This window comes from Leuciscus leuciscus, assembly GCF_965113295.1.
Source record: "Leuciscus leuciscus genome assembly, contig: HAP1_SCAFFOLD_779, whole genome shotgun sequence".
NCBI classification, from domain to species: Eukaryota; Metazoa; Chordata; class Actinopteri; order Cypriniformes; family Leuciscidae; genus Leuciscus; species Leuciscus leuciscus.
Window position 1 is genome coordinate 464 of NW_028117961.1, and position 11,356 is coordinate 11,819.

General features: G+C 39.6%; 1 long non-coding RNA gene across 1 annotated transcript; it reads right to left on the bottom strand.

Moving 5' to 3' along the window:
• Positions 1 to 5,781: 5,781 nt before the first annotated feature.
• On the bottom strand, positions 5,782 to 10,716 carry LOC309491964. The gene is made up of 3 exons (XR_014203381.1): positions 9,175 to 10,716; positions 8,400 to 8,598; positions 5,782 to 6,506 (listed from the first exon to the last, which is right to left on the bottom strand). It is a non-coding gene; the product is annotated as an uncharacterized lncRNA (long non-coding RNA).
• Positions 10,717 to 11,356: the final 640 nt, after the last annotated feature.

An 11,356-nucleotide genomic window follows, 5' to 3' on the forward strand; every position in this document is an offset into this window, starting at 1 on the left:
ATCATCTAAAGTCATACGATAGACCAACATTTAAGACATATTCATTAATAATCGTGTCCTTTTAAATGCAGCGACCGGATCATTAACGCAATTTTGAATTAGTCATTTGAACCAGTTTTGAGAACTGGATAAAAAAAAAAAACTTTAAAAAAAAAGTAAAAAGAAAGAAAAGAATGATTCGTTCAGCTACTTTTCATGACGTCAAGATTTTCAATGAATAACCACAAAGATTTCAATCTTTTCATCACACGAAACTATTGAAGATTTGGATGAGTCACAAATCAGACGTGCCACTTCTGTGATTCTTTAATGCTGCTTTTCTGGTCATTTTTGGAGCTTGACAAACCCAGTCCACATTTACCTAAAATAAGTTCATTTTCATGTGAACTATATCTAAATCTTCAAGCATAAGAGAAGCATAAAAGTGCTCCTGTATACTGAAGAATGTAAAGACAAGAATAAAGAGAAAGTGTGTCCACTATTATAAAGCTCTTCAACAGATGAGAGATGAGTGAGGTGCCAGAATCCGCTGGTCTCTGAGTCTCCAGCGCTGTGTTTAGTGAGTGGAAGCGTCTACAGCCTGACTGACTGCTCATCTGATAAAGCTGCTGTTCAGGCAAGACTGAGGTTATCAGCCAAGTCCTGCTTTATAGAGCTGTGCTCGGTGGGGGATTGGCGGGGGGCTGGAGGGGATCATGGTTGGGTGTCTGAGAGTCGCGGGGACTGGAGACGAGAAGTCGAGAGCGGAGAGAGATATAGATGATGGTTGAGGGAGAGACGGAGGAAGCCGGGAGGACGGCTGGAGGATTTATGAGGAACAGGAGGGATACAAAGGGCAATGCCAGCCCTGCCCCCTTTGACATGGCTAAATCAGGGAGCCAAGATAATGCAAGTTGTAGAAAGAGAAAACTAGGGATGGGAATTGGAAAGAATTTGGTGATTGTGGTTCCGATTCCATAATGATTCAGATTATTTTACAGATCCATTAACTGTTCATTGGCATAAATAGTTTGGTACTCAAAACTTTTCACCGTTTTTTTTAGAGGCAGCATGAACACAATCTAATAATTTTGCGTTAACAATACTAAACTAATAAAATGCATAAGTCAGCTTAAAAAAACACACAATGCAAGTCGCTTTGAATAAGTCTACCAAATGCATGAAATGCATCTTTAATGACACATTGTCACATAAACAACCAGTAACTACACTAATTTAGATCTTAGTTAGTTGGGACGTGTTTGATTCACTAAAAAGAACTGACTTTTAAGAGTCATACTGGTTGTGCTGTATGTTTTTTATTTCGCTAAAAGAACCATTTCATACGAATCACTACAGTGGTTGAGCTTTACGTTTTTCGATTCATTTAAAAGAACCGACTCATAAAAGTCATTTGTTCTTGAATCAGACTGCACTGGTTGCTCTGTCTGTTTGGCCCAGTCCCAAATACACACTTCATATGCGCTTACAGCCTCGTGGACTTACAATGGCCGATGCGTACGCGTGATCATGAAGTCTGCCAGACCGTTGGATGTCCCATTTGTCATTTTAAGTTTCAAAAGGGTGTTCGCCTGCGCCTCCTTTGCGGTATATATGTGTCCTCGATGCGCACTTGCTGAGCCCGTACTGAAGCCCTGCACTTCTACCTGACAGGCAAAGCGCCAATGCGTCACTAAAGTGCATGCATGTTTGATCATTTTCACAAAAGTTTCATGGCCCCCAGAATATTTTGTTGGATGAATTACTGAACATGCAATAGATCAAAAGAAAGAACTGAGCCTCTACATTTGCTTTTTTTAAGTTGCATAAAAAAAAGCAACATTTTGAACAAAACGCAGAGAAAATAAAGACTAAGATTCAGAATGTTGATCAAAACACAGATGGAGTAGACTGAGTCCATCAACTCCCCCAAAGCTTCACAGTCCGATAGCTCTTCCCGGGTCGACATTTAATTTTGTTTGTGCTGTTTAAAGGTGAACTAAGTAACTTTTTTTACCTTAACTGAACAGCTTCGGAGTCATTGGAATGGTTATATTACTTATTTCGGGTTGAATGGTGGTCGTTTCGCACACCCCCTGGTGCCCGTGAGCGGAAAATACGCACTTGCAACTTTGAGCCGGCGGGCCGCCGGCCGCTGCGTCAGGAAGTCTCGCGTGATATCAGGTCTCGCGATGTAAACAATTGCTTTACGGCCAAAAGAAATCTGCTAAAATGCTGTCATTATTGCGCTCCCTCACGCTGTCCGAACCCGAATGAAGAAGACGTTTTAAAGAATGTCCCGTCTGCTTTGATGTCGTTGATCTACTAGCCTCTGGTGTCTGAGAATCACCAACGAGTTTTTACAACAGTGTTGTCAAATATCTATTCCGAAGCTGTGGGGGGAGCTCTAGAGAGAAACCTGCGAGCAAAAAGCGAGAATACAACGAAGAAATCCCGAAGCTACTGAGTGCTGCTTTAATGTTTGATGGTCGTGTTATTTTACATGTTCGTAAGCAATCTTCTATCACTTGTTTCTGCTTCTTCTTCGCCTGTTTTTTGATCCAGAGATTCAGTACTCTTTCTGAAGATGTGTAATAGCGCCCCCTACCGTATAACAGTGAAAACACGGATTGCCGGAAATTTCTGTCAATGGCGGGGAAGCGTCATATGCCTCACTAATAAGAAGAACCTCATAAGATTCATTTGAAAATCGGACTGCAAGGGTTGTGCTGTCTGTTTCACGCTGTAGATGCAGTAGTGCTGGAAACTCTGTTGGAATAGCCTATTATACTACGGTGTTGGTGTGAGAAAGGAACTTCATTCAGACTTAAAAGAACTGACTCATTTGAATCGGAATTGAATCGGAACCGGACTCCAGTGGTTGTTCTGTCTGTTTTGTACGGTGGCCGAGAGAGCTCAACGCGCTGCAACTGAAGAAAACACATGCAAATAGAAAAACACCCGCAAAATTAAGAAAACATCTTCATCAGTTTCACAACACATGTGTGCTCCAAATACTCACAACACAACCAAATACAGAAACGCGCTGCAAAAGTTCACAACACAAACAAATCAGAAACGCGCTGCAAATAGGACAGAACACAACGGAAATGTTTCCGGGGAACCCAATAAGTGACGGACCCGACTGGGACGTTTTTTATTGCTCGTGACCATTACCTATGCCCTAACGTTACTCCCTTAAAAGGGCAGACGGCAGAGCCCTTGAAGTGGGCACTTTGGAGGGAGCGGGGCACTTGTGTGCCATTATGTAGCCGTTTGGAACGGACTTGATGAAGGGAGCAACGAAAGACAATGTAATTGCCTCATTATTTTCACCTGGGATGTTCCCATGACAACACAGCGCCATCTCATATTTTTGGACCCTTCATTCTAACATTTCTTAGGAAACTTATTTTAACATAACATGAATGTGTACAATGTAACTGATGTATATATTAATATCTTTCCCTCATGTTCTTTTTCTCTATCTTTTTTCTTTAATTTATTTTAGTCTTCAGCTCATTGTTCTGTTCTGATTAGTATTCTTATGACATTGAACATATTATAAATACATTTTGTATATTGTATACAAAGTTGCATGTCATAAACGTGTAATCTCTGTATGTTTTGCAACAAAAATAAAATAATAAATTAAATTAAATTAAAGTAGACAGCTCCGTAAGCACGTCCCAGTCGGGTCCGTCACTTATTGGCTTCCCTGGAAACATTTCCGTTGTGTTCTGTCCTATTTGCAGCGCGTTTCTGATTTGTTTGTGTTGTGAACTTTTGCAGCGCTTTTCTGTATTTGGTTGTGTTGTGAGTATTTGGAGCACACATGTGTTGTGAAACTGATGAAGTTGTTTTCTTAATTTGCGGGTGTTTTTCTATTTGCATGTGTTTTCTTCAGTTGCAGCGCGTTGAGCTCTCTCGGCCACCGTAGTTTTGCACTATAGATGCAGTAGTGGTGTGGCAGCATTGATGTATATTGATTTTAGTATAATGTGTTCCATCCGTTTCAGTGAAAGAATGCACATGCAAGTGACAGAAACACTATTTATATCCGATTTGTATTATTATTATTTATTGATTGATTGATTGATTTTTGCACGCTTTTTGGATGCAGTTCACAATCCCAGAGGTAACTCATTATTTGTACAATGTGCTTTGCAACCCAAATAACCTGAATGCAAATGTGACACGTCTGAACTGAAGAGTGGATTTCGTGATGAAGTGGATTTTTATAGAATGCTCTTGTACGACCCTCAAGACAAATTAAGTGTGTCGTGTTAACAGACACTTCAGCAGAAACGGTAACGCCAGGCAATCTTGTTCTTTTAGACTGTAGTGCTAATGACACAAACAATATGTGTCTGTCTTCCTCAGGTTCTTCATGAGCGAGAGAGGGGTGGAGGGGATGTTCAGAGGGGAGAGGAGATCAGAGAATGTCTTTTCTTCTTCGCCGCATGTAAATGAATGAACCGGGAGGGAAGCCCCCTCCGCATAGCCTTTGACCACAGAGGGAGACAAGCGTCTCGATTTCAAAAGCCACGAGGCCACCTGAGCAGATTAGCTGAACGCTGAGTCGCTGTGGATTAGCATGCGACCCTTTCCGGCTCAAAGACTAACAGCCCTGTCTGTGCATACTGATGGCTGAATGTCCTCCCTGAATCTTTATTAGACACCTTTGATTCTGCACTCACCTGCGCAGAATCCCAATATGCCCCGTCTGACTCCTCGCCAGGACTGTTAAAATGTTCCCTTTTTACAAGCGCCCAACAAACTACCTTGACCCCACTGACCCCTAGACGGGGTGGATGGGGGTTAAAGGGAGGTAAATGTTTTTCCCTTTAAGCATTCCCATACTAATTCTTCTTGCACCTTGTGTATTGTGCATTTATTTAAATGTTGTCATCGAGAAAAGCCCGTAGCGCTCGAGCCACACGCAGCGGTCTGTGTTCAAACAATGTTCAGCGTTCAGGGGCAGATTTGGTGTCACCCCTGGGTTCACATTCATTTAACACCTTTGCTGTTCACCTGTCTGCTGCTTTAGCATCTGCTCTGGTAAATGCATATGAAAGCCATGGATGCAAGAAACGTGAAGTGACGGGCTAGAATATTACTCTAGTGACATAATGCATAAAATAAAAGATATGCTTTAAATTAGCTTTTTGATTTAATTGAAAATGAACATGTAAAGGGATTTTCAATACACTTTAAGCTCAATCGACAGCATTTGTGGCATTGATTACACCCAAAAAAATTATCCGTCCCTCTTTTTCAACAAACAAAAATCAAGATTACAAATATGCAGTTAAAATGGAAGTGAATGGTGCCAATTTTTGGATGATTTAATTAATACCTACACATAGGCTACACTAAGGGGATGTTTACACGACACCGTTTTCAACTAAAAATGTAAAAAATGTTATGCCTTTTGGCCTTTCGTTTGCACGATAATGGCGTTTTGGGTGCCTGAAAACGCAAACTTTTGAAAACGGTTTCCGTGTAAACAACAAAAACACGAATCTCTGAAGATCTCTATAGTGTTTCAATCGCCATCTAATGGCCTGGCAGCAGAATTCAGAGTTTTTAGTCTTTTTCGTGGATCCATGTGAATGGGGATCGTTTTGACAATGGTGTCGTCTGTACGCGAAAAAAAAAGAAGAAAAAAAAAGCTTCTCTGTTTTAAGCATGTCATTGTTGTGTAAACGTACCCTAACTCTGCGAAGTCGACTTAAATATAATTTGATTTATTAACATAAAGACAACTCATGCAATAACAACGATCACAAATGAAACATGACTGTGAGGAAAAGAGGAACTTAAATACACAAGGTGACGAACTTAATTACAAACAGGTGTGCTTGTTAAATGAGTATCCATGACAACTGGTAGTGGCGGGAAAACTAGAACAAAGGAAAGAGGATAACTGAAGAGAAACAGTCCTTGAAAATTAAATTAATACTTACTAAATGTATTATTTGAGCAGTAAAACTATTTAAATTATATTTGTTTACTTATTATATTTTCTACAGTTTCAAGGTTTAAAATTGCTCGTCATTTTATCCAAAAATAAGTCATTGAGTTAATTTATTGTGGCCATACTATTGAAGTATCTTAATGCGTGTGAATTGCCCCCTTTCACTTCCGTTGTAAGTGCATCACTATAAACTAAAGAAAAAGAGGAACGAGTGGAAATGAATGTCTGTATTAACCAACACTATGCCACAAATTCTGATGACTTGATACATTCGATTAACTGGAACTGAATCATGCAAACAGATTCTGGGTTTATGTTTGCTGTAACGCAGAGTCAAGCAATCCTTCAAACAGAGGTGTGTGTTCACTTGCTTCTTACACATGGCTGGTGTGGTGGGCAGCTCAGGCCAAACAGGGGTGATTTATGGAGAAAGGTTGAGGGGTCTTACCATTACACCCAGACAGTCAGGCGGGTGAAGAGCCTGACAGGAGGAAACTGGATCCAAGTAGTAACTCATTCTACGAGCTGGAGCTGCAGTGATGGAGGCCTGCGGACAAGACACACACATGACCACACGAGAGGGCACGGACCTCAATCCATCAGACACTGTTTATCCAAGAGACAAGCCTCCGCCAGGCGTGCGGTTAACCTGGATCAGTAATAACCTGCCACTCAAACATATAAATGACACGAGGCGACCCGAACGTAGCAGAAGGGCGGGAACTGATGGTGAAGCGATAAAGCGTTAATATATTGCAATGTTATGTTGCTTAAGCAACCGGACTGGGTGGCAATCAGATGAATCGAAGCAAAGTCATCATGCGTTTTATATTTACATGACAGCAAAAGAAAACACTTAGTGATTGTGCAATTGTTTAGTGACTCTGTCCATTTTAAAATAATAATAATAAAATTTAATAAAAATTGGATATCAAACATATATACATATTTCAGTTTTAAAATAATGAAAAATATACATAAATATAAACAGTTATGAGTAAATATTTACTCAAATACACAGATGTTTTGAAAACAGAATACATCTTGTTCATCACCAAGCAGGTTATCAGATGATAATATCAAAACAGCCAGATATGGAAGGATTAATTGGTTTCAATATAGTAGTAATACATAATAATAGTAACTAGTGTTGCCAACTACTTTCAATGGAAAGTATCTTCTCAAAAAAAGTCGTTAACTGTCGCTAGATGACATAATGCGCCAACTCTCTGCACTTAGCATTTGTTTTCTCTCCTAATCTGTGCTCACATACTGTATTTTACTCTAAGGGTATATCCAAATGTTCAATAAAGCTGTTCTCATATACATATTTCTGTCAGACAATGGAAGGAGTATGATATGTGATCTGGCTACAGATCAGTCAAAAAAGTGGCTTTTTTATCATGGCAAAGTCGCTAAATTGTAGAGCAATGCTACAGATTGACCTCTTCAGAGACAGTCCAGTGCCTGGTGTGTGTCTCTTCTTCCCCCTCCCCTCTCATGCTGTCAGTGTCCTCTTACTGCCACCCCGTTATCACTGTTTTACTAGAGTAACTGGGCATTAGCTGGAGCGGGAGCTGGAGCCCAGCTGTGAGGATTCAGTTTCTGGAGGGAGTTCATGATGCACACATGGACAAGCTGGCCAACAACTGAAGATTCACCTAAAACGGCAGTGTGTGTGTGTGTGTGTGTGTGTGTGTGTGTGTGTGTGTGTGTGTGTGTGTGTGTGTGTGTGTGCGTGTGTGTGTGTGTGTGTGTGTGTGTGTGTGTGTGTGTGTGTGTGTGTGTGTGTGTGTGTGTGTGTGTGTGTGTGTGTGTGTGTGTGTGTGTGTGTAAGAGAGAGAGTGAACATCTTGAAGTGCTTAGAGAGTGTGGCAACTGATGTGACTCTCAGTCAAAGGTTGAGCTGACTGTCACAGATTGATCTTCCTGAGGTTACCACAACAGTCTCTTATTTAATGTCACTATTCAAAATAGCAAATATAGAACAGAATTTAACTTTAATTTGTAATATTGTCTGTGCTTTTCTGTGTTAGTAGCCTACAAACTATGCAAATTCTTTTTATATCTATTTCATGTCATTTTAATAACATCTTAAACATACAGAATACAGAATGTAAAATCGAAAAACATCTTTCCCCTTTTCTTCATAAAGTTTACAAAGACAAATATTAGACTTCAAAAGTTGTAAAAGGTTCAAAAATAAACTTTTCTCAGATGAAAAGACTGTTATTATTATCAAAACGTCACATTCAGATTCCTCACAGTGTGTCAGTTTTGAGCTTTGTGAAAAACGCCGCGATTCATCCTGATCCAAAAAGCAAGTTGAGAGCGAAGCGCACGAGTGCCTGATGGTTTTACGCGCTCAGAGACTGTACTATAACCCCGTTTACTACAGCAAAACATCAGTAGAGGAATGAAAGCAGACTTTTGTTCTTACCGTTCTTCGGTGGATTCGCTGTAGGCTGTCTGCGGTGGGCTGTCAGATCGGTGTGTACCTGGATCGTCTTTGGAGAGGAAGGATAAAGCGCACTTGCTGGAGTCCCACCCTCTCCAATCACTGTCTGCGCTCCTCTCCAAAAACATGCAGGACTTTACCACATCAAACAAGTGTCCAGCGATTGATGTGGGTAGCGAGACTGTAGATGGGAACAATGCTTATGGGAATATTGACTTTAGATTTATTTATTTTTTTCGTTTTTTTTCTTTCTTTCTTTAAATCACATTTTCGTTGACAAAATTGTCATATTCAGATTCACCACAATAAATGACATTAATGAACGTTTAAATTGACATTTTGAGTCAATTGCCTAAAAAGTGTGTGTATATATATATATATATATATATTACACCTAAGGAAATGTAGTTACATACTCAAATAAGTAGCCTACTGAGTAATATTTATTAACTATACACAGAGTAACGGTTATGGTTTGGTTTATGGTTAGTTACTTGTAATTATATATAATTTACTGTTATTACTGTACATGTTGTAACGTGCAACTACATCACCTTAAAATTAAGTTAGCAAAAGTCCTAATATTTTTCTAAAAGATACTTTTGACTTAGTCACATTTTACTTGCACTGTATTTGACAAATAAGTTATGAAAACATTACATTGATTTAACTTTTATAAATGTATAAGTTATCCAATATTCAACTTATTAAAAACAATTAAGTTGAAATTACAAACATCCAAGTTAATTGTACTTACAAATTAAAGGCAGCAACTGTTTTTGTTTTACAGACATGATATGAGCTGTTAGTGTTTATTAGTTATTCACACAAGCTCTTCCTGGGCTTGATGGTGTAACAAAGGTTCAAGAGGAAGTGGAGCGAATGAGTTTTCCCAGTTCGTACGCCAGTGGCTGACGGTGTCCAACAGCCCGAGCTGTGACGGCGTGGAGGAAAATGTCCATATAGAGAGGAAAAGGAAGAGAGAGACGGCCGGGGGTCACAATGAGTGGATTTCCTCCGGTCGGTCATGTCTGTCCAGCAGGTTGAGGGCAGGGAGAGGTTTAGGGAGCGGTTTTGTTTGGACGCACTGTCCAAGGTCCCTCTTTATGCTGCTGGTGGGAGGAAGCCAGTTTCAGGCCGAGCGATGATGTGCTGCTGAGTGAGGATGAGTTCTGGATAGGAGAAAAGAGGCTATTTATCGTGCCTGGTTCCTAAATACAGCTGCGTTACTTTGAACAGATGAGCAAAAAATGATGAGGCCTGGGTGGCCGTGACCTGTGTGCGTGTGTGTGTTTGTATATTCATGTGTGTATTGGAGAGAGACTCCACCTGTGTGTGACAGAATACAGTGCGAGAGAAAGCGTGGATTGTCCTCTTTATGATCTGATCTGGCCTTGTTTGAAACAACAGCTTATTTACTCAGAAGTGACAGTTGTGTAAGCACATCTGTCTGTTTGTTATGTGCTTGAATAAAGAGTGATGTTAGCATCATTAAGATACTATTATAGTTTTATTAATAGCTTGAATTTGTTTGTCATTTTCCATTTTCATTTTTGATTAAGTATTAGTAAATGTGTTGTGTGATTTTTGTCCTTCTTTTCTCTCTGTATGGTTTTTATTAACGTTTTATTTCAGTTTGAGTTTGACTTATTTCAGTAAAGTTGAACTAGTTCATCAGGACAGGCTTATGTTTTATAAAAGTCCTAATTATGTTGTTAGCATGTCTTAGCTTGTGTCTTGCATTATTCTGCATTTTGCTATCATGTTTTGACCCTAACCCTAACACATTGATAGTGTTTTAGCATATTGCTAGCATGTTGCTAGCATGTTTTAGCATATTGCTAGCAGGAGTTAGCATGTTGTTGTTGGCTAGCATGAATTAGCATGTTGCTAACATAAATTAGCACATTATTTTGCTTGATTTAACATGTTGTTAGCATGTTGCTAACGTGAAATAACATATTGTTAGCTTGATTTTGCATGCTTCTTGCATGTCTTAACACGTTGCTAACATTATTAAGCAAGTTGCTAGTATGTTTTAGCACAATTCTAGCATGTCCAATGCTAGTTTCTAGGCTCTGCTAGAGATAGATACTTGGTGGATGAAGCTTAAAGAGATACTTCACCGATTAGCATTAAGCTTTGCATCAGTAGAAACCCGGTAGTATTTTCGAATGACTGTGCTTCCCTCCCTCATGTCCCCCTGAGACGAGAGATTTCTGTATTGTGTGTCTGGAAAAAAAATTAAGATGACGCAAAAATTGTCATTTTAGCGTCATCGGAGGCTTTTTTGTCCAGAGGCGAGAGACTACAGCCAGTAGGAGGAGCTCGTTCTGCATGTTTTCAACCCGCCCATAGTGAGTGGGATCTCACAATAAAATGGCATCTTTTCAGTTTCAAGTCAACTAGTAGCCTAGTTGTATCACTATCATGAAATATCCCTATTAAGTTTTCACCCCCTCAGTGAAAGTAGATGAGATTTTTCTTAGTTTTGACCCGTCTGTTTAGATCCGATCAGTTAGAAAAGTCTGACTGTCTGACCTGAGTTTGGTGGTTGTAGCTTTAAAGCTCTAGGAGGAGACTAAATTTAGACTAAAATTAGGCGCTGTTTATACAATATCAATTGTGAAACATTTTATGCGTTTTGTCCCTTCATTTACTCGACAACTCGTTTTGGGGGCCTGAAAACACAAACTTTTGAAAACAGGTTTATAAAGAGCAAGATTTTGAAAACTATAACATTATCATCTCCAAATTACTGAAAACGGTGATGTCATGCGCATGTGTGTTACATTCAGTCTATAGTCGTGTAGTTTATTTTTAAAGTGACTACACCACCTACTGGCCTGGCAGCAGAATACATCGATTTTAGTCGTTTTCGCGGATCTAAGCTAACATTGTTGTCTGTACACGAAAAATTTTAATGAAAAAGTTTTCAG